Here is a 22,054-nt window from a genome sequence, read left to right as displayed (position 1 = left end):
CACATTCTGGGGATTTTTCTTAATAATTTCTGCATTCTTAATTTTGCCTCTGTACACCACCACAGTGGATTTGAAATGAAGCAATCAAGATGTGATTGAAGTGTAGACTTTCAGCTTTGATTCAAGGGATTTAACAAAAATATTGCAGGAATAACAAAAATAAATTTAGGAATTAGAGATTTTATACATAGTACCTCCATATTCGCAGGCTCAAAAGTAACTGGACAATTGACTGATAAGCAGTTTCGTGGACAGGCATGGCCTGTTTCCTCATTATTTCATGACAAATTAAGGAGATAAAGGGTCTGGAGTTGATTCTGAGTGTTGAATTTGCATTTGGTAGCTGTTCATGGGAATTCTCAATATGCAGTCCAGAGGTGTCAATACAAGTGAAGGAGGCCATCATTAGGCTGAAAATACAAAACAGACCTATCAGAGAGATAGCAGAAACTTTAGGAGTGGCCAAATCAACAATTTGTTACATTCTTAAAAAGAAGGATTGCACTGGTGAGCAACACCAAAAGACCTGGAAGACCACAGAAGACAACTAAAGTGGATTGCAGAATTCTTTCCTTGGTGAAGAAAACCCCCTTCACAACATCGAGCCAAGTCAAGAATACTCTGGAGGAGGTAAGCATATCATTGTCAAAGTCTGCAATCAAGAGACGCCTTCATGAATACAGAATCACAAATATACACAAATACAGACATCATGAATGTAAATACAGATGCAAACCACTGGTAAAACTCAAGAACAGAAAGGCCAGATTAGACTTTGCTTAAATAAAAATAAATTAAAAAATTTACAAAGCCTGACCAGTTCTGATGCAAGATTAACTTGTACCAGAATGATGGGAAGAGAAGAGTATGGAGAAGGAAAGGAAGGGCCCATGATCCAAAGCATACCACATCATCCGTCAAACATGTGGAGGCAGTGTTATGGCATGGACATGTATGGCTGCCAATAGTACTGGTTCACTGGTGTTTATTGATGATGTGACTGCTGATAGAAGTAGCAAGATGACTGTTCTAGCATGACAATGCCCCTGTGGACAATGCAAGCTCATTGTCATAAAGACATGGTGTGCCAACTCAAGTGCCCTGCACAGAGCCCTGACATCAACCCCACTGAACACCTTTGGGATGAACTGGAACGCTGACTGTGTGCCAGGACTCCTTGCCTGACATCAGCTCTTGTGGTTGAATGGGAAAATTCCCATTCCAAAATCTAGTGGAAAGCGTTCCTAGAAGAGTGAAGTTTATAATAACAGCAAAGGGGGGACTAAATCTGGAGTGATATGTTCAACAAGCACATATGGGTTTGACTGTCAGGTGTTCATGTTACATATCCTTACACTGCATAAAACTGAGACAATGTGGAAACATCATGAAAGCAGAAGTTAACTCTAAGCTGTCAAAAATAAATGGTGTACTATTTTGAGGCATGTATCCAGGTATCCATTGCAGAAGTAAGCAACATCGATCTGTTGTCCATCTCTGAAAGCAGAGAATTTTTTTTTGATAGATTTGTTAAATCAGATGATAAGAGTTCAGAAATATTTTCTCATTAAAGGGAAATAATCCAAACACACAGTCTCTTGTTCTGGTCCAGAAATCCACTTGTACTCACATCTTCAAACTGTCTTCTCATTACATGAATGTTACTTTGAATTCACAATATGCAAATGTTTACACCATGATATTTGTATTTTCCCTAAGCTATCTGCAACATTGTTTAGAGAAGGTAAAGTTATACTTTAATACATCTTTGTAAGGTTGAGATTTTACGATATTAAGCCATACGTTTTGACACTCAATAAGACCAAAGTCAAAAATTTTCAAATAAATAGTTTGTGGAAAAAAACATTTAACATTGTAGAAAGTGTTGGAAAATGCTGAATTCTGATTGGTCAGATGATCATTAGTTGATTAATTTTCTAACAGCAGCTCTGCCAATTGCTGTAATTCAGCTTGCAGGATTAATGCGCTGGCTCTAATACGTTGTTTCTATAGTAACTCATTCACAGTGACTTGTATGATGGACAATCTACATAATCTAAGGCTAATAATAAATGAACTGTTAATAAAAAATGTGTTATTTAACAAAGAAAAATGTTTAATTGGTAATATGTTGAAGATTTATATAAGGAAACATTTATTTAACATTTATGCTAAGGGTCTCCAGTGTCAGCAATTTGTAACAGTAAGTTTTCCACCACTGGAAAGTCTTCAGGACTTTGTGCTATCTGGTTTCTCACCAACATGACAAGCTCAGTTTTTTATCTTATAAACTTCAGTAGAGAGAGAGAAAGGGAAAAAAAGAGACTACACACCCCTGTTAAAACAGCAGGTTTTTGTGATGTAAAAAATTAAACAAAGATCATGTCAGAACATTTCCACCTTTTAATGTAAAAAAAATACAACCTACACAATGCCACTGAAAACCAAAGTGACATTTCAGAGAAAAAAAGATAAAATAAAAAACAGAATCTAATCTAATTGCATAAGTGTGCACACCCTTTTATAAGTGGATATGTGGCTGTATTCAGAATCAACCAGTCATCAAGCTCATGTGAAATAGTAGTTAGTACACACTTGTCTTCAACTGAAGTGACTCTGATTAACTCCAAATAAATCTCAGCTGTTCTTGTAGGATTTATTTATCTTCTTGGTTGCAAGAGCAGCAACAAGATCTCATTTTCAAAGGTATCGCTCAGGAGAGGGCTACAAAACAATTTCCAAGGCATTAGATATACCATGGAACACAGTGAAGACAGTCATTGACAACTGGAGAAAATATGGCACAACAATGACATTGCCAAGAACAGGACGTCCCTCCAAAATTGATGAGAAGACACAAAAAAAAAACTAGTCAGAGAGGCTGTCAAGAGGCCAACAGCAACATTAATGGAGCCGCAGCTCTTTCTGGCAAGTACAGGTTGCTCCTTACATGTGACAACTATCTCCCATGTTCTTCATCTGCCTGGGCTATAGGCCAGGGTGGCAAGATGCAAGCCTTTTTACAAAAAAAAAAAAAAGCCTTTATCCAAGCCTGGCTAAACTTTGCAAAAACATATATCCAGTCTCCCAAAACCATGTGGAAAAATGTGTTGCGGTCTGATGAGACCAAGATTGAATTTTTAAAGGTATGTTTGGTGCAAAAAACACCACTGCAAAAGAACACCATACCCACGGTGAAGCATGGTGGGGGCAGCATCACGTTTTGGGGCTGCTTTTCTTCAGCTGGAACTGGGGCTTTAGTGAAGGTGGAGGGAACCATGAATAGCTCCAGTCAATTTTGGCACAGAACCTTCTGGCATCTGCTAGAAAGCTGAAGAAGAAGAAGACTTTCACCTCTCAGCATGACAAGGAGCCAAAGCACACATCCAAATCAACAAAAGAATGACTCCAGCAAAAAAAGATAATGTTTTGGAATGGCCCAGCCAGAGCCCAGACCTGAATCCTATACAAAATCTGTGGGGGGACCAGAAGAGGGCTGTGCATAGGAGATGAACTCACAATAAGACAGATCTAAAATGTTTTTGCAAGGAAGAGTGGGAAAAGATTGCGAAGTCAAGATGTGCCAAGCTGATAGACTCTTATCCAAACAGACAGAGAGGTGTAATAAAATCAAAGTGTGCGTCAACTAATTATTAGTTCAGGGGTTTGCACCCTTACACAATTAGGTTAGTTTTTCAAAAGATATGTACCTTACATAGTTGACTGCTCACCCTGAGAAAGTTAATAAATAAAAAAGTTTATAATATTAAATTTTCCATGATGGAAAATAGCACCTACCAGTTTTCTTCAGGAGAGTAGAGGCTCTGTCATGTCCGGCACCTGTAATGAACTTTGATTATGTTATGATTCTTCAGATTGCAAAAATAATTGTGTCCTGTCAGGAATATATTACTGGATATTAAAAACTGAGGATTTACCAGGAAAAATTTATTATACATTCATTAAAAACTATTCATTTAAGAAAATCGCTGTGAACTTTGTAGATGATGGCATCACAAATCTGTTGGGTAAAGAAAAACCAAACACACCCTCATGTCACACCAAGGGTTCCACTAGCATATTATTACATTTATATCAACACTATTAACCTTACAATGTTTCTTGGATATTTTACATTTAAATTTAAATGTCTTTTACCACACTGTGAGGGTAATTTAAGTAATTTAAGGAAACCAGGCATTATTTATCACTTACTTTATTAATACAAATGGCCCACAGGAAGTGCTGTCTTTCTGGCAAGGGTGTAGGACTGTTGTGCATGCCCATTGGGACACATTTAGTCCCCTCTGTCTCATGAAACATCGGAACCAAACACAAATTAAGCTCAGTAAAGAGGTATTACAACATAATTCAATCCTATCTGCATTGAAAATAAAACCCATAAGAAAAGTCAATCAAATTTAAGTTTACCTGGTTACATCCTGGTACTTTTTTAGTTTCTCTCTATCTCACTGAGGGGGTCTAGATAAACAGCCCTCTTCTCTTGTGGAATGAAAACCTAGAAGTTTTATATTAATAAATATTACAAATACGTTTAATACAACCACATAAAAATATTCACACACAAAAATAATTCATGACTGGCTTCACTGTAACCATACCACAGTTAGCTCCATATGATAATTATGCCAATTAATTCTGTTAAAACAATATTGTATGAACAATACTCAATCCAGAATTTTACAAAGATGAAATATAAAAATGTTACATCTTACAGTGAGTGTCCAGTGATGATGTTTGTTGATGATCCCCAAGGTATTCTTGCACATTCGGGGATCAACCTGTACATTAAAACAGTTATATGTACATTTAACGTAATAGTATTTTGTTGCACAAGATTACTGATGCACAAGATGTCAACTCAATTTAGAATTCCATAAAAATATTCAGATAATAAATACAACTTTCACTTACTTTCACTTTTGCTCATCACTTGGAGGATGGAGGATATTAATGGAGGATATTAATTTCTAAATAAATAAATGTCACATACATTTATCAGGATCTACAGCAGATTCTGATGGTATGGTGGTATCCTGTGCAGTTGCTGCTTTACCAGCCCGCTGGGAGACAGAGGTGACAGAGGAGGCTGACGAGACAGCGGATTCTGAGGACATCGTTATTTTTACTGCTGTAGTGGTTGGCATTGGGGAGCCTGGGGAGACAGGTGGCATTGCTCATGCACTGGTGGACATTGGGCTATGAACAAAAGCCATGAGTTTTCTTTAAAGCAAAGTTCTAGAAAACTTTTTTCATCTAGTGGATGTTGTGGTGAAAAATTACAGTTTCTTCAGTTCACTGTGGAACTAGTAAAACACAGTTCTTAAGGAATCCAAGAATGTTTCTTCTATGGCATAGTTCTAAAGACCATTATTCTGACACACTTTTACATGGAAAGAGTATATACAGTATTCTTAGTATAAAGTAGTAATGTTATTAAAGTAAGTAGATGTATAATCACCCATGTGTCTATGTCAGAAGACATGCCTGGCCAGTAAAATCTTCTGGATATGGCATCTCTTGTTTTCTTTTGTCTGCAATGTGCCCCAACACTGCTTGAGTGGAACTCCACAAAAATGGAACAGGCATCCTGAGCACCACACATCACCTTAGTTTAATGCATTTGAATGGCCTTTGTGTCTTACCTAAAACAATTCTCCATCTGTAAAACAAAATTGTGACACACTGGATGCAAGCATGTGTGGCCAAATGTAATCAGTTATACATTGTCCACTTTTTAATTACACTACTGCTACTGTTAGAATTTCCCAGACAATTTGGAACTGACATCTATGTAGCAGCAGATGCATATATTAACCAAACTGCCCTAAACTATCAGTAATAATGTTTGAGCTGGCAGATAAATCTGCAACTCACACCAGATTATCTCTGTTAAGAACATGCATTTCTTTTGTCGTTGTACACCAACAACTTAATTTTAAACCATTTCTAGGTTTGTAGACTTAGGCAATTGGAGTCAATCACTGAATCACACTAAAGGCCAGCACTTGAGGCATTCTGGATTCTTTTTTTTTTTTTTTTATTTTGACATGGGACAGACTTGTATCAAATGCCCCAGGTAGGGATTTAATCTTTACCAGCATTTCAGTGCAGTGAGATGCGACGGAACGACGCTATGCTACAAGTCTACTGTGAATTATAGATATTACTGGTCTGGTATGAAAATACTATGGTCCATTTCAACATTATTTCTGCAAGCATGCATGGGCTCAATGAACGAGGCAGCGGGTCATATTTGGCTAATGTATTTGTTTTAATGTATCACATTAAATAAATCAATGCTGATTTCTAGAAAATGTCTACTGTCAAAATGTATTTTTTATGCATACTTTATAATTGCACAATAATTATTACATTCAGTGTGTATACTGAGAAAGTAACTTTTCTGCGACTCAAAAAATGCAAATATCCAGCCTGTCTTTCGACCACAAATTTGCCTTGGGGATGGTGCACCTATAATGACCTTAGGCAGAACGAATTTACAGTTAATATCTAAACAGTTGTATTCTCTAAACCCCTACTTACATTCTTTTGACCTTTAGTCAAAAGAAAAAGTTTTTTTTTTTCCCAAAAAGTATGTTTTTCAGTTTTGGATAGGTGGCAGGTGGCAGAGACAGCGACAACTGCAGAGAGTGTTTTTATTAAAAACAACTGGCAATAGGAACAAATCCAAATCATGAGGCAAAGATCAAAAACACAGAACAGGCAGTGGGTCAGGTGATGTGCAACAGAGTATCTAAGAAAAAGGCAAAAAATCAAGGCTCAGTCCTCTGTGGTAAGCAGCTTTCAGAACGGCCTCATTCCAGCAAGGCAAAAATCAAGAAACAGACAGTATATCAAAGGCTTGGTGATAAAAAGTCAGAGCTGAACAAATAGTTGGTAGTGTGCTGTGTATTGAAGGTGCTTATATGTGTGTGGAGGTGTGGTGTGGAGGTGAGTCCAGGTGTGTGCAATCAGTAATCAGGAGACTGAACGTGACCATGAACGTGATGTATGGTTGTTCTAGTCCAAGGTGTCCATGTTTGTAGGTGAAGGTGCATGGTGGGAAGAGCAGGCCAGTGCAGAAGAGCTCACTCCGGTAGCAGGGTTCTTTGTAGGTGTTCCTCTGGGTCGTGGTTTGGGCTTATCAGGATGCAGTGCATCAAAGTCATTGATGAGGAGAGGGTCAATGATGTCATGTGCTGGAATCCATGATCTTTCGTCAGGACCTTAGCTCTCAAGAATTGTTTTGACTCGGTACACTGGTTGTCCTTCTATTTCCAAAGGTTCAGGTGGTATTGTTGGAAGGATTCTTTCAGTCAGGGGACATTGCATCGCTGGTTTGAGGCAGGAGATGTGAAAAGAGGGAGCAGGGAGGCAGTGACATGGTAATTCCAGTGGTAAGTGACATCATTGATACACTGCAGTACGGTTCTGCGTCAATCAGCAAACTCTTTGTTGCTACCTGTTTGAGCCGCTGATGGGTTGCTACCCAGACTTATTCGTTCCACCTGAACTACTGCAGGCGAATCTGTAGGGCTGGTGTCCCAGGGGAACAGTGGAGGTTGGTAACTGAGGACACACTGGAAAGTGGTGAGCTGAGTGGCCATATGTCTAAGTGAGTTATGGGGATATTCGGCCCAATGAAGCTGCCTGCGGCACCTAAATCGATCAACGCTGCTAGAACAGAAACACCTCCTGAGTGTCTTATCTGAATGAGCATTGAGAAAGCTGGTGGAGAAACGTACTTAGAAGAACTCAGCAAAGGCAGGTGTTGTTTGCATGGAGACCACTCTTTCGAGACCAGTGAGCTTTGCGTGACTGATTTGCATACTTCCCACTTGATTGGGATCAGAAGATACCTTCTCGAGGGACTTAGGAGGTGGACAATTTCACAACAGATGGTCTAAGCAAATGGATAAATCACTGAGCATATCCAGGGATTTCTCCTCGTCATGACACTCCAGTTCAGTGAGTATAGCAGAGCTCAGACCTCTGTGGTAAGCAGCTTTCAGAGTGGCCTCATTTCAACAAGTCAGAAAACAAGAAACTGTGATACAGATACAGTTGGTGATATAGATATAGAGTCAAAACCAGAAATAAAAAACATACAGTATATCAAAAGCTTGGTATGTCAGATGAAAAGTCAAAGCTGAATGAATATTCATGGTGTGCTGGTGTAGTGAGGGTGCTTATATGTGTATGGAGGTAACTCAGTCCAGGTGTGTGCAATCAGTAATCGGGTGACTGTGAATGTAACCATGAACGTGGTGTGTGGTTGTTGTAGTCCAAGGTGTGCATGTTTGTAGGTGGAGGTGCATTGTGGGAAGTGGAGTTCACTGCACATTCTGGTGTAGACATGACAATAGGCCATCAGGATGTGCCACTGGTTTTTTACCTGACAATGTTTTCATAAATAACAAGATCCATTTTCTGAGTGAAAAGTTAAAAAATAATTAATCAAATGTTAAAGTTAACAAAAAACTTAATAGAAAGTTATAGCCTATGTGTAAACAAAACTATTATGAGATAATAAACTTACAAGCATGAAACGTTCCACTTACCAAGTCACTGTCAAACTTCTCCCTTGCATGGTCTCTCAATGCTACTTACCCAAAAGGGTTTGCAGGAATCCAAGGAATAAGTGTCTGGGATGGTGAACAGCATTGCCAATCTTTTAAATCAAATATATGTGCTTCATAGTATGACACATATAGGACATGGACCAAAAATAAGAATACAATTCAAGTCCAAATAGAACATCAAATCTATTTTTCAAGAAATATGTACAAATCAGTACTATAGCTACAACTACAAATACAAATACAAATATGTACAAATCTCCGCCTGGTCATTATATGCATTTTATACCTTGGGAGTGTTACTGTTTGTTTAGTTACAGTGGGTAACACAATACAAATCTTCAAAGTGGCTTTTATGTGGAGTACATCAGCCCTCAAATAAGAGCACCTTCATGAAGGAAATAAATCATACTGGATAAGTTCAATAACTTAACTGTTATTATTACAACCCATTAAACAAGTTTGATGTATCTGCATATTTCACATACATCAAACAAAATCAAGTAGGATGTAAAGACATGCTTTTTCTGGTTACAATCTAATACTAAAGACATGCCATCATATTTCAAATGTCAATTAGTTTCTAGTGCAGAGATAAAGATGGGAGTCCTAACCACCCTGAGAAAATCCCTCAGGCAGGAGTTAGAGTCATGTGCTTTTCAAAGTACAATCTAGAGACCATGACCTGTCATCATACTACAAATATTACAGATACTTTCATACTAAACCATACTTTCAAATGTATATTATTTTCTGTTAAAGTGATAAGGGTGGGTGTGTAATTTAAGCAATAGTGGTAAATGATGCTGACAAAATGTTAACCCCCCCTGAGAAAATCCCTCAGGTAGAAGCACGTCATCTCCTTTTTAGTGTAAAATTTATTGATCAAGACCTGTCACCCAGGGGCATAGCACAGATCCCTGGGCCCTATGCAAAGACAGTGTGTGGGGGCCCTTTCCCATGATCCATGCTAGTCCTTCTCACTGTCCTCCAAGGAATCATTTTCTTTAGTGTCTACAGTTCCATCACCTTCTCCACAGGTCCTACTTCTACCTCTTGCCTCTTCTAACTCTTCTTCCTCTGGTGTAGGTACAGAGCCCTCTACAAGCATGATGAACACAGGATTGATATTACCCTGAGCCATAAATGACATGTCTGATATGTATGCTACCTTCAGGTTCATGTGCATAGTATACTGAATAGTATAAGAGGTAGGACTAATGGCACTTCTGCTAATACTTTAGTCTTTCATGATTGCAATTGAACTTGTTATTATTGCATATGTAATACATACAGTGTACATTCATAAAGATGGCCAATTTATATTTTTACAATCCATTTTTACAATTCAGGCCAAATGTCCTTTCTGTTGAAAATGTTACAAGTGTGTTGGATGCTTAAACATTCTATAGTTGCCTGACTCCACTCTGGACTCACATCCTCAGCAACATTAATAGGAGCAGTATAAGCTTGTGTTGGACCTGCTGCTTCATTCTCTGTGACTGTTTCTGGAACAGTGTTTAATGTGTTTAATCATCTTTTCATTTCTATAATGTTTTCCAGTTTATCATCATACCATCTTAATGTTATGACCAAGTTTGCTCATATTAATATTTAGATGAAAGATCCACACAATCAGCCTGTATTTACAAAATACTAATATCGTTTACATTTTGTTTTCAGTAATTTGCTAACATTTTATCTCTAAAGATTTGTCTCAAGCTGAAACACTTTACGTGTTACTTCGGTGTTTAGAGTGAGATAAGAACGTTTATGCGCAGTTTTGAAAGAAGTTATTTCTCACAGAGGGAAATGCAGACTACCTCACAGCAAGCTTCTTACACAACACAACCTCGGCATATTAGGTAACCGTTGCCTCGAACAATTTTGTTCTCACCTGCTCTCTTTGCAAAGAAATTTGTGAGGAGTTGTTTCCCCTCACTTTGTTTCTTTTTCCTCTCCTCCCTCTCTTTTCTTTTCTGGTATCCTGATTTTTGTTTGGCCATCGCGGGCGTCGCGACTCGAAAAATCACCACACTGAGATGACTGCTTCTCTCCTCTGACTCCGCTCTCCCTCACAGCCAAGTAGCGTTTGGAATCGCTCAAGGACAACCAATCAAACCATGCAAACTGCGCGTATATTGTGCTCGTGGGAGGCGTGTACACAAACGTGCCGGAGCTTATCAAGGTGAGGAGCAGACAGAGAAGTAGCGCAGACACGGTATACACGCAATTTCACAAGTGTGAAATAATAATAGTAATTTCAGCAGCTTCGAGGGCCCCTCACATGCCAGGGCCCTGTGACCTCAATCACTCTTTTCCCCACTTATGACGCCTCAGCTGTCACCAGACTACATTTTAAATGTCTATTAGTGTTTAACTCCAGAGATAAAGATGGGAGTGGATATTCAGCATAATTCCTTTGACAAAGTCCCTAATTACGTTTTTCTGCATTTAGCCTATATTTTGTTAAATCTAATCCCTTTGCCATAATTCTTTATATAACTATTGTCTTATTCTTAACCCTGTACACACTCAGAAAACATCTTTTGTAAAGCATTAAGGCCATTATTATAACATTGTTATGTTATTATAACATACTTTCTGTCTTATGTTTTTGCTTGTGGTGTGGAAATGTCTTTTTTGCAGGTAGTATGTGAATTCATTTTTGCATGTAGCATGGCAGTGCATTTTTGCATGTAGTAAAGAAATTTTTTTTTTGCGTGTAGCATGGCAGTGCATTTTTGCATGTAGCATAGAAATTTATTTTTGCATGTGGCATTGCGCTGCATTTTTGCATGTAGAATGGAAATGCTTTATGTCTTGCACTTCATGTAGTACTAAACCACAATAAATGTGCCAAGATGCACTCTTTGATAAATAAATATAAATATGATAGAATTATTATTATTATTATTATTATTATTATTATTATATAAATATAATACCCCATTTAGAATTAACTAATGGAGATTTTGGGTACGTATTGTACTTTGTATTCATGATCATTTATTGTTGCAAAGAAGAAGAAAATGCTCCTGATCCTCCTCACACATCGTCTGAGGCCTCCTCCCCAAGTACTTACATGGAACTTTCCACAGCAAAACTGACAGCTCCAACTGCCCCTCCCCCCAGAGAAGCCAGAGAAGAGGCAGAGTAATCGTGTGTCACCCATTTCAGCTATTAGGAGAGCCAGTGCTCCTGCGCCTGCAACACAACCTGAACAGGACAGGTGGCACAATATTAACAAGAACGATGTGCCTCCCGTAGTGTGCCTCCCTTTTCTCTTGCCTTACCCCACTCCTGGGGTACAGCTTAATATCCACCAGAAGCACACTCTTCTCAAGCTGTTCCAGTTATTCTTTGATAAATCTGCAATCAAGAGTCTTTGCACCAACACAAACCTGTATGCAGAGTACAAGCATAAGAAGGGCATGTAGACGAGATGCACAAATTCCACGGCCTAGTCATTTATGGTGGCCTACTAAAGCCTAGAAGCCAGCTGGGAGAAGACACTTCATTCTCTGCCTCAAAGGAAGAAGTATTGCAAGACTATTTACATGTGTAGGTCTTGTGATGTGCCCCTGTGTATTATAGTGGACTTTATATCTTTGCTTCACTGAGTGACATGATGTCAAGGAGAGCCAAAATCACTGATATGCAATAGACTCTGACTCTTGAAGCTGTTTTAATTGAGGTTTTTCAATTTTGCTCATGTTTTGCATTTACTAGTTTATATTTTGCACAAGAACTTTAAATCATTTTTTTTGCCTCCTAAAATCCAACCCCAATGCCATGTTGTCGGAGAGGGAAACAGCACTCTCTGCATGCCTATATTACATATGTGACCATGCTAACAGGGCTCTGGTGCTAATTTCCATAAAGGCTAAAGGAGATGAGTAAGTTTCAAACTTTTTATTATTGAAGTTGCATATTGTGTAACAGAGTTTCATGATATTGCCATTTGTTATTTCATTTTGTGCCATTTGGAGACATTTTTTGTGACGTTGGTGGTTTGTGCCATTTGGACATGTTCTTTTGTGCCATTTTTGAGGCCTTATGCCATTGGGAGTGTTTTTTTAACATTTGGAGAAGTTTTTTTTTTTTTTTTTTTTACCTCTGAATAAACATACACAGAATTTTAGTGGTTGAAAATAACTGGGGCATCACTATGAACAGGAATGGGATTGATATAAGTATTTACTTTAAAGATATAAACATTTGCGTGGGATAAAAATGGGGTTTTTTTTGTTTGTTTGTTTGTTTGTTTGGAACTTTTCTCTGAATATATTGCCCCTAGGAGGCTAGGTTAAAAAAAAAAAAAAGGAATTCTCAAAGCTCTGAGTGTCTACTTTCATGTGACCCATTAACCACTACTGTGGAGTGTGACATCACGAATAAATTCAATGCAAAACATGGGCACCCCAAAAACAGGCAGAGATTCCATTTTTTTGGCCTCTGGTAAAAAGCGTTAAATCAAACACAAGCATCCATATTTTATGCTGTCAGTGACTGGTGTGTTAGACATGTCTGCAGTAAAGATCCAGAACAGTTCCTCCTCTATGTGTCAGGAAATGCAGGAACAGGGAAGAACCATTTAATGAAATCTGTTTATGCTAAAACAACAAAATTATTACACAAACTGCCTTTTCTGAGTGAGGAGAAAGATATCTCACAGTGTTATTTACAGCATTTAAAGGCACGGCAACATGCAAAATCTCAGGCAAAACACTCCATGTGCTCCTGAAACTGCCGATAAGTTTAAAACCTCCATCTAAGGGTCGTGGAAATGCACTTGACGAAATATGCGCAAACTTTTTTAATGTGCAAATTATTCAGTGGTAAACCTTTATTTGCCTTATTTGTTTGGAGACTGCAACAAATTAAAGGAAATGAAAAAGCATTTGGTTGAATTTCTGTAATGGTGGTAGGTGATTTCCATCGGTTGCCTCCACCTGGAAGAGCATGGTGTGTGTATGAGGATCATACTGTATACTGGAATCCTGGAGAGATCATTTTAGGAAGGTGATCATTCCACACTGATGTGGAGAGATGTATGCCTGCTCATGCCATAAAAGCTCCACAGGAATGTCCTTTTGTAGACTACAACTCTATGGCTATATCCTCACAATTTTCAAATATCATAACTATTAGTGCTGATGACTATAAAAAGATTCAAGAACTGGAGAGATGCAATGTCATGTTACACCCCTGAAAGGTGACAGCACTGCTCTCTGCGATATTCTACAGTCTGCTACTGGTGCTCAAGTGATGCTCACTAGAAACGTTGATGTAGAGGATGGACTGGTCAGTGGGTCATTTGGAAAGGTGGCAAAAGTTATCACACAGACCCAAAATGGAGTTACTGTGACAAAACTGATTGGCCTTGAAATAGATTATAATAATGCTGGAAAAAAAAAGGTAAAGTATCTGGACCAGATCATATTGTTTATATAGAGGGGTCAGAAGAACCACTGAAAAGAAAGGGGACAGTGTGAAGGCAATTTCCCATCAAACTAGCTTTTGCTTGCACAGCTCATAAGGTGCAGGGAATGACCACTCAACGTGCTGTTGTTTCTCTAAAGAAAGTGTTTTGAAGCAGGAAGGGCGTATCTTGCACTCAGCAGGATAACCTCACTTAATGGTTTGCACATCATATATTTTGATGAAAATAACATTTTGATTGGAAATCATGTCAATATCTGACTTTAGTTATATACAGCCACTTCTGAATATGGTACTTTTACTGAAGTCTAATTTCAGGTCAGCTCTAAAGACCACTGAAGGACTGCTGAAGTCATATTTAAAAATATTAAAAGTCATCAAGAACTTATACTGGCAGATATTTTGTGCTTCACTGAAACCCACTTGTTTGATTCTGTTGTTCCGACTGTCTACAGTTGGAAGGTTCCACACTGTACATTGATTGTATACAAATTATACGCACTTCTCTAACAGAAATGGTGGTGGAGTTGCAATGTATGTAGAAACTGATCTTCAGGCAAATTGCATCCAGTACATGGAGAATGTAACAGACTTAGAATATTTGGTTTTAAAATTAGACACCCTAAGCCAATGCTTCTCATTGTCATCTACAGACCACTAAACCTCAACATGAGTTTCTGCCAAACCTTAATGCTCTTTTGAATTACATGGAAATCATGGAATACAGACGTATTGTTATATGTGGTGACTTTAATGAAGATCAGCTGCATGGTACAAGCAAGCCTATTTTAAACCTGTTTCAGGCAAAAGGATACACTCAGCTGATCCAAACCTCTACTACAGAGAAGGGCACACTTTTAGATCTTATTTTTATTTCAACCCCACATACAAGTGTCAGAGCAGGAGTGTTACAGACATACTACATTTACCACAATCCTGTGTATTGTGTTTTAGAGTAGATGTCATACAAATATTCTAAAAAGTTTGTTTATTATAACATGCAACTAGTCTGTGAAATAGCATGTACAGCTGTTTTGAAAGAAAATTATAAAATAAAATCAGTTACATATTCAGTGTTATAAAGTCTATAGGTATAGGGTTTTTTTTGTCCACTAGATGTCCCCATTGCATTGCTATAAAGGCTTTGTTAAAATACAGGCATGGGAAACAAAGTGCACGCTCCTTCAATTCTAAGTTTTTATTTATCTGGGCCTAAATAACAATTGTGTGGACCTCACCAACTTCTATAAACAAATAACCTCAGGTGAAACCACAAAAAAAAAATGTTTCAATGCAAAACATGGGCTGGGACGCCCACTCCTGGGAAGGCAACTGTCTCGAAGGCTCTCCATTTGTAAACAATCCTTCTCAGTGTAGAATGGTGAATTTCAAATTATTTGGAGATGCCCTTATAACCCTTCCCATATTGATGAGCAGAAACAGTTGCTTCTCTGAGGTCATGGCTGATGTCCTTTCTTCTTGGCATGATGTTCTGCTTTTATAGAGATAGTCACACTTGATGATTAACTAATCTTGTGCATTTCATTAATAACACCTGGCTGCTAATTACTCTCTTATTGATTGTGGAGGTAGGAAGGGTGGTTATAGAAGTTGGTGAGGACAACACAATTGTTATGTAGGCCCTGAAAAAAAAAATAGTATTGAGGGAGGGTGTGCTTTCCTTTTACAATGACTGTAGCTTTTTTCAGTTTTCCTACAAAGTAAAAAATTTTAAATCTACAGTGTGAATTTTATTAACTATTTCAGAAGTCACTGAGATTCTCTTGTAAACACAACAAACAAATATTATGGGCTGAAAATATTAATGTATTAATGTACTATTTTAAGGATATTTCATAGTTACAGTATAGTGTGATACTCTTCTGTGTTTGTGTGGGAATTAATATGCGGGAAGCAGGCTTAGAACAACTCAAAAGGGCTTTTCAGCATTTTCTGGTTTACAGTCACACCCCCAAGTCACACCGACATGAACAGAAAGTACAGTACAGTTCAGTTCAGCTCTCCCATATGGCTCTTGTCTCTCTCCCCTATCTCCTTGACTCCGCTCACTGAAAACACAGAGCCCTCATTAGTCAATAATCCACTCACTCTCACTCTTGTCTCCTCACTGCCAGTCAATCATGCACAGATGCATGCTCCTTAATGCTTATGCTCCCGACTCTGCTCGCCATTCACAAAACAGTGCTCAGCACTGCAGCATAGGCAGCGTGTGGGCAGAGGAATCTGTCCATGAGTTGTTGGAATGTGGAGCTGAACGTTTTAGGTTCACCTCTGGACCCAGCTCCTTCCTCTCCAGAACTACCGCTGCCAAAGCCACGGGGACAGCCTCCCTCCATGGTTTAAGGAGATTGAGGTGGTATATCTGCAGTGCCCCAGCTCTATCTGTTCGCCTTACCTCATTGTCAATTTCCTTGACTCACCCTGTGACCTCAAAGGGCCCTTGCCACTTTGCCAGTAATTGGAGCTTGATGTGGGTAATAATATGAGCACTTGATCTCCCAGTGAAAACTCCTGCAGCCAATGGCCCCTATTATACAGCCAGGATCGACGTTCTTGCACCTGTAGCAAATTCTCCTGTGTTACTTGCCCCAATGTGTGGAGATTTGCTTTCAGGTGAAGGACATTCTGAATTTCACTTTTACTCTGTGAAGGTCCCTCCTTCCAAAGACACTGCGAGGCTTGCGCCCATATAGCAGTTCAAATGAAGAGAACCCCATGGAGGCTTGTGGGACCTCTTGTACTGCAAATAATATAGGATCGAACTACTTATCCCAATCTCAAGCATCATCGTGTACGAACTTACAAATCGTATTTTTAAGAGTCTGATTACAGCAAATCTCTTGACCAGGCCATTTATGGATGGTAAATGCTGGGCCGAATCAATTTAATCCCCAACAATTCATATAGTTCACAAAGTATACGTGACATAAACGTGGTGCCTTGATCAGTCAGAATCTTTTTCGAGATTCCAACTTGGGAGATTATTTTGAAGAGTGCCTCTGCAACTCTGCGTGTTGAGATGTTGCGGAGGCATGGCTTAGATATCCAGCCATAGGATTATGATGAGCCATATAGAAAAAGCATGTCCCTGTGGCTTTTTGGGACCAGCAGTTGGGTTGTCTCTCCCTTCATTTGAGTGTCTTGCATCACTCAACATAACCTATCTGTAATAATAGAAAAGAAGGGGTAGGACAGCGCAATGTTTGGCTCAGTGGGATGACCATCAATTACTTTCACTTGGTCTTGCTTCATGGTGTCATCTTGTGACTGCTCCAAGGGGAAATCCCCAAGGAGAATCCCCACAAAGGATGTAGTGGTGGAGCCCTCCCTACCCTATGTGTCTCCCTAACACGGAGCTGACTTCGACGAACCTGGCACTGCCTCCCCAGTAAGTACTGTGCATATCCCCCACCGGGCTTGGCTACTGCAGGACCCATCCACAAACATTTCCTTTACCACTCTAAGAAAACCTGGCCAATTTCTCCTCGGAATCAGTGGATGGGTGAGGCAAGGACTAACTGCCATCTCCATGCTATGCTTTTGCTATGCACTGGGTCCATACAGCTGTTCCCTCCAACAGTTTGGCGGCGAGCTGCTGTGAAAAATAGATGAGTGCTTTGTTTATTTTTGTGTTTTGTGGCAATTAGCAGGCATAGTGGTATTTATGCACGTGAGTGAATAGACAGATTGATTAATTTTGAGGATGAATGGCTCTGTGTGTGTGTGTGTGTGTGTGGCACACCTGTGCTGTGCTGTGTGTGTGTGTGTGTGAGAGAGAGAGAGAGACTGGCCCCTTTGTGACATTCCGAAATGCTTAACTGACAATCTGTTTCTGTACTATTAATGGATGAGAATTGTTTGATTTATGGTTTAAAACTGTTTAAAAGCTCATGAACATTTCATAAAAGCCAAAGCTTATGGTGCCAAATTTTACATGGAAGTGAATGGAACTGTTGACTGTTGTTTGCCAAACATAAAAAATATTTTTCAAAACAATGAAATATTTAGAGATGGGGATTAGCAAACATTTAAAGCTTGAACAGAGTTTCTAGGTGAAATTATAAGGATTTTAGTGGCAAAGAGGTTTTGTTGAAGCAGTGAATTTAGACAATTCACACAAAAAGTTACAGTGGTGATGACATCACCCACTCAAGCTTTCCTCTATTAAACTGAATGGGCGAAGAAAGAAGGACAGATCAGCAATCTGTCTGCAATTAGGCATGATGGGTCCCGGTGTATCCAGGTCTGACCCTGTGAATTTTGATGGTTGTAGCTTGAGAATTGAATAAATTAGAGCAGTTTAAAATCTGTGAATAAAGTGAATGGGAAGAAAACGGGGGATAAAAGTTGAATAATGTCAGATTCCTTAGAAAAGCACAAGCAACCTAATGGGATATAAGTGAGATTATGTGTAAAAGTTGATTAAAAGCCTTAGATGTAGATTAAAAGCCTTAGGAGGAGAAGTCAGAAATTCTGCTGTAATAATCATCATCATCATCATCATAATAATAATAATAATAATAATAATAATAATAATAATAGTAATTAGTTTGTTAACAAACTTTGATGTTGGCTTGACAGTAAAACATGCTAAAAGTGTTAAATGTGTTAAAAGTGTTAATATTGTATATAACAATGTAGTCATTGATTTCAAAATGTTAAAATGAGTAACAGTTAAGAGTGTAAAGGTTAAAAGGCTAAAAGTTTATAATATGTAAAGGGTAAAACGTTAAAAATGTTGAAACGTTTAAAAGTTATAAAAGGTTATAATAACATAAAAACGTTGCTAGCCTATTCAAGTTGGTCGCTATGGTGTTGATAGGTGGCTGTTATGGGGTCTCAGGTGGTTGTTATGATGCGTCTAGGAGGTTTCAATATGATCCCAGTTAGTTGCAAGGTTGTAGCTAGTTGGTTGCTTGGTTGCTAAGGAAACTCAGCTGATTGCTATCATGGTCTATCTGGTTGCTAGTGTGTTGTTAGGTGACAGATTATGGGGTTCCAGGTGTTTAACAGCACTCCAGGCTTGCATTTATTTGCACCACACTTTTCAACGCTCCTTCAACAAGTCAATTAAAAAAAAAAAAAAAAAAAAAACTGAAAAGGGGCCATCACTAGCTCATGGCGTTCGCCTCATTCGCGCGCGCACGTGTGTGTGTAGCAGACTCCGCCAGCTATGTCTCTCTCTCTCTCTCTCTCTTGTTATGGCAGCCACTGACTGAAAGTACAGTACAAAGAAACACACATAAGTAGATGCTGGTAATCAGACACAGGTGAGAATCATGTTAGCTGCCGGGTTCAACCCTGCTCCTCTCCGTCTGCAGCTGACAATTGACCATGCCCCCCAAACCCCCCACCCTCCCCACAAAACTGCTTTTAGCTGGCAAAAAGACAGCTCACATTGCTCCATCCACTGGACCAGATCTAGTGCTCTCTTTTTAGTAAGGTCAGTCAGCGGGCTGGTGACACCCAAAAAATTAGGCCCAATCCTACGACAATAGCCAGCCAGCCCCAGGAACTGCCTCACCCCCTTTTTGATCTTGGGTCTCGGGCAGGCTGCAATTGTTGCTGTCTTATCAATTTGGGGACGCAACTGCCCATGGCCCAAGTGAAAGCCCAGATACCATAATTTCACAATTTTTTGGATTTGATTTTTTTGAGTCCTGTCTGTCTTAAGGCAGCTGTCATTACTGTAAATAATAATGTCATCTAAATAAGTAGTGGCACATTGTGAGGGTGGAGTATTCTGTCCTTGAGATGTTGAAATGTTGCTGGGGCTCCAAACAAATCAAACTAAGGGGTGACAAATTGGTGTAACCCAAATGGAGTGGAAAAGGCAGTTTTATCTCAAGATATTGGAGTCAAGAGAATTTGCCAGTACACCTTGGTTAAATCCAGTGTCAAATAAAAGAGACCTCAATTGGCCTAACCGATTGAGCAGTTCATCAATGTGTGGCATTGGTTATGGGTCAAATTTAGACACCACATTGACTTTTCTAAGGTCCACAAAAAAACAGACCCGACCCTTGGGCACCAAGACTACCAGGCTGCTCCAATCACTGTTGGACTCCTTGATTACTCCCACGGCAAGCATAGCCTTGAGTTCATCCCGAACCACATTTCTTGGTGTTTGGGTAAATGGTAGGGGTAAATGCGTACCACCACACCTGGAGAAGTCTCGATGTGGTATTCTATGAGGTCTGTGTGACTGGATAGATGTGAAAACATGTCAGAGTATTCACCTTGCAGTCTGGAAACATGTTCTCTCTGGGATGGTGAGAGGTGGTCTCTACAAGGGAGCGGGGTGAATTTGGCCGCACATTTTAGACTTATCTCCGGTGCCATCTCCTCCCTCTCAGGAAGCACCATTGCCAGAGCCACAGGAACCACCTCTCTCCACAGTTTCAGGAAATTGAGGTAGTGTGTTTGAAGTGTATCACCTCTATCTGTTCACCTGACATCATATTCGACATCTCTGACTCACCGTGTGACCTCAAAGGGTCCTTGCCACTTCACGTGTAATTTAGAGCTTGACATGGGTTTAGATCTAGAATATATTGAATTAAATTTTTGCTGTTAAAAGATCCCTCCTCCCAGTTTTCCCTAATGACGTCTAAGACACCACGAGGCTTGCATCCATACAATAGTTCGGATGGGGAAAAAACCTGTGGGGGCTTGTGGGACCTCTTTTACCGGAAACAACAGGGGTTTGAGCTACTAAGCCCAATTCCGAGCATCATCATGAAAGAAATTACAATATTTTCAAACCTTCGACCTACCCATCTGTTTGTGAATGGTAAAAACTATTGTGAATCGATTCCAGGTATCGTATTGCAGTCCGTTCTAATGGCCAGACGAGATCTATGCTAATTCTGGCCAATAGAAACAGGTCACGAGACAGTTTAGTGTTTTTTACTGTCCCAAATTCCCAGCCATGGGATTATGATGAGTGTCATGAAACAGGAGCTGCCTACGTCTCTTTGGTACCAACAATTTGGTTGTATCTTCCTTGGTTTGAGTGTTCTGCATAACTCAATACAACCTATCCTTAGTTCTGCATAACTCAATACAACCTATCCTTATTAACTGAAAAGTAAGTGTGGAATAGCACAACATTAGGCTGGATTTGCTGAACGTCAATTACTCTCACTTGGTCAAAGGTGTGCCTCAGGATCCTGTCATGCATCTTCTCCAAGGGGAAATCCCCAAGGGAAATCCGCACAAAGAGTGGAGGGGTGCGTGGATACTCCAGCTGCGTCCCTGACGGCAGCTGCTGGGCGGCAACCTGGGCTTCCTCCGAAAGAAAGGGGAGGAGTCAGAGACCCCATTCCTCCTCCAGCCATTCCCACGCAGCTGCAGCACACTCAAAAAGCTCCAAGAAGGCCTTTGGATCATCCCTGGAGGCCACCTTGGTGAGCATTAGGTGTGGCATGGTGGCAGGGGACACAACTGGAGATGTGGTGGGCTCAATGCGCAGGTCAAGGAGCGCTTGGTGTTGGGTTTGGTGAAGGGTAGTGAGGGACTTTATGAACTGGACGAGTGGGGAGGCTTCCATGGCAGCATCTGAGACTTCAAGGTTTGGACACCACGTAGAACCCCATGGTGAGGAAGAATTTTAGCTCACTAGGTCTGGGCTCACTAGGACACAGTTTCTCCCCATTCAATTTCACAGTTCAAGTTCATGCTCTGCTCTGTGTGTGTGTGTGTGTGTGTGTGTGTATGTGTGTGTATGTGTGTGTGCGCCTAGCAGGCTTCACCAGCTATGTCACTCTCTCCCATTACGGAAGCCACTGAAAGCACAAACAAAACACACATAAGTAGACTGACGGTAATCAGACACAGGTAAGAATAATCATGCATTACCTGCCGGTTAAACCCGCCTCCTCTCCATTCACAGCTGATGCTTGACCATGCCACCGCTGCCACAACAACATAATAATAGGAAGAACAGAATGTTGGCTTTGTCAAGCCAACATAATAATAAGTTG

The sequence above is a fragment of the Pangasianodon hypophthalmus genome, chromosome 16 (assembly GCF_027358585.1).
Source record: "Pangasianodon hypophthalmus isolate fPanHyp1 chromosome 16, fPanHyp1.pri, whole genome shotgun sequence".
NCBI lineage: Eukaryota > Metazoa > Chordata > Actinopteri > Siluriformes > Pangasiidae > Pangasianodon > Pangasianodon hypophthalmus.
The sequence above is the reverse complement of the archived record's forward strand: the minus strand, read 5'-3'. Positions refer to the sequence as shown.